A 2,500-nucleotide genomic window follows, 5' to 3' on the forward strand; every position below is an offset into this window, starting at 1 on the left:
AGGCGCCCAGGCGAAAAGGCGCCAGGGCGCCCAGGCGGAAAAGAGGCGCCCAGGCGGAAACGAGGCGCCCAGGCGAAAAAGAGGCGCCCAGGCGAAAAAGAGGCGCCCAGGCGGAAAGGCGCCAGGGCGCCCAGGCGGAAAAGAGGCGCCCTGGCGTAGGCGCCCAGGCGCCAAAAGAGGCGCCAGGCGAAAAGGCGCCAGGGCGCCCAGGCGGAAAAGAGGCGCCCAGGCGGAATGGCGCCAGGGCGCCCAGGCGGAAAAGAGGCGCCCAGGCGAAAAAGAGGCGCCCAGGCGGAAAAGAGGCGCCCTGGCGTAGGCGCCCAGGCGCCAAAAGAGGCGCCAGGCGAAAAGGCGCCAGGGCGCCCAGGCGGAAAAGAGGCGCCCAGGCGGAATGGCGCCAGGGCGCCCAGGCGGAAAAGAGGCGCCCAGGCGAAAAAGAGGCGCCCAGGCGGAAAGGCGCCAGGGCGCCCAGGCGGAAAAGAGGCGCCCTGGCGTAGGCGCCCATGCGCCAAAAGAGGCACCCAGGCGAAAAGGCGCCAGGGCGCCCAGGCGGAAAAGAGGCGCCCAGGCGGAATGGCGCCAGGGCACCCAGGCGGAAAAGAGGCGCCCAGGCGGAAAAGAGGCGCCCTGGCGTAGGCGCCCAGGCGCCAAAAGAGGCGCCAGGCGAAAAGGCGCCAGGGCGCCCAGGCGGAAAAGAGGCGCCCAGGCGAAAAAGAGGCGCCCTGGCGGAAAAGAGGCGCCCTGGCGTAGGCGCCCAGGCGCCAAAAGAGGCACCCAGGCGAAAAGGCGCCAGGGCGCCCAGGCGGAAAAGAGGCGCCCAGGCGGAATGGCGCCAGGGCACCCAGGCGGAAAAGAGGCGCCCAGGCGAAAAAGAGGCGCCCAGGCGGAAAAGAGGCGCCCTGGCGTAGGCGCCCAGGCGCCAAAAGAGGCGCCCAGGCGAAAAGGCGCCAGGGCGCCCAGGCGAAGAGGCGCCAGGGCGCCCAGGTGGGAAAGAGGCGCCCAGGCGAAAAGGCGCCAGGGCGCCCAGGCAGAAAAGAGGCGCCCAGGCGAAAAAGAGGCGCCCAGGCAGAAAGGCGCCATGGCGCCCAGGCGGAAAAGAGGCGCCCTGGCCAGGCGGAAAAGAGGCGCCCAGGCGGAAAAGAGGTGCCCAGGCGAAAAAGAGTCGCCCAGGCCGAAAGGCGCCATGGCGCCCAGGCGGAAAAGAGGCGCCCACGCGAAAAGGCGCCAGGGCGCCAAGGCGGAAAACAGGCGCCCAGGCGGAAAGGTGCCAGGGCGCCCAGGCGGAAAAGAGGCGCCCAGGCGCGTGGGGGGCAAGGCGCCAGGCGCCAGGCACGCGCGGAGGCAAGGCGCGAGGCGCAAGGCGCCACGCGCGCGCGCGCGTGGGGGGCGAGGCGCCAGGCGCCAGGCGCCAGGCGCGCGTGGGGGGCAAGGCGCCAGGCGCCGGGCGCGCGCGTGGGGGGCGAGGCGCCAGGCGCCAGGCGCCGGGCGCGCGTGGGGGGCGAGGCGCCAGGCGCCAGGCGCCGGGCGCGCGTGGGGGGCAAGGCGCCAGGCGCCGGGCGCGCGCGCGTGGGGCGCCAGGCACCTGGCGGGCGGGCGCCCCCAGGAAGGGGTGCTGGCGCGCGATGGGGTTGCGCCCGTACGGACCGTGTGACAGTACAGACACTTTGGCGAAACCTCCTGCCCGAAGCGATTTTAGGCGTTCGGCTAGGTAGGTGACCCGGTTTTTTTCGCGTTTCTCGGCCGCTAGCCCCTTTTTTCGCGTTTTCGTGCGCGCGCCCCTCTTGACCTCGCACGCGCGCCGCGCGTCGCGTCCTTGTCCTTGTCCGCGTCCGCGTTCGCGTGTGTCGGCGATCACGGGCCCCGTGCATGGCTCGTCTCTGTGGACCATCGCCCCGCTCTTGTCCCTCTTTCGTGTTTGTGTGGCGCCCCGCCCCGTGCACCATTGCCGGCTGGCAGCAAGGTGCCTAGCCCCCCTTGCCGCCAGGCCTGTCCACCCCAAGGTGCTAAAGCCGCCAGGCACCTGTGCCGCCGAACCGTGCGTCCGTAAGCCGCTGCACGTGCGGCGGCCGGCCATGCCCGTGCTATTGACCCTGTGTGACAGTACAGACACTTTGGCGAAACCTCCTGGCCGACGGGGTTTTTGCGCCCACCTAGGTAGGGCGACCCCTTTTTTTTCGTGTCGCCTGTCCGTGTGTCCCTTTTTCGCCTTTTTCGGGTTCGTGTTTTCGTGTGCCGCCAAAAGCAAGCCCTGCGCTCGTCCCGTCCCGCTTGACCCGTGCATCCGCCGGTGCTGGCCTGCAAAATGCCTGTGAGCGACGCACGTGACCAGCAGCCCAGGCGAGTGTGCACGGGTGGCAGGCGAAACGGGCGTGCGTGTCGCCAGTGTGTATGTCCCTTTTTCGCCTTTTTCGGGTTCGTGTTTTCGTGTGCCGCCAAAAGCAAGCCCTGCGCTCGTCCCGTCCCGCTTGACCCGTGCATCCGCCGGTGCTGGCCTGCAAAA

The sequence above is a fragment of the Aristolochia californica genome, unplaced genomic scaffold, assembly GCF_029961685.1.
Source record: "Aristolochia californica isolate CCGP_79_NKW_82.1479 unplaced genomic scaffold, dmAriCali1.0.hap1 SCAF_29, whole genome shotgun sequence".
Taxonomy (NCBI): domain Eukaryota; kingdom Viridiplantae; phylum Streptophyta; class Magnoliopsida; order Piperales; family Aristolochiaceae; genus Aristolochia; species Aristolochia californica.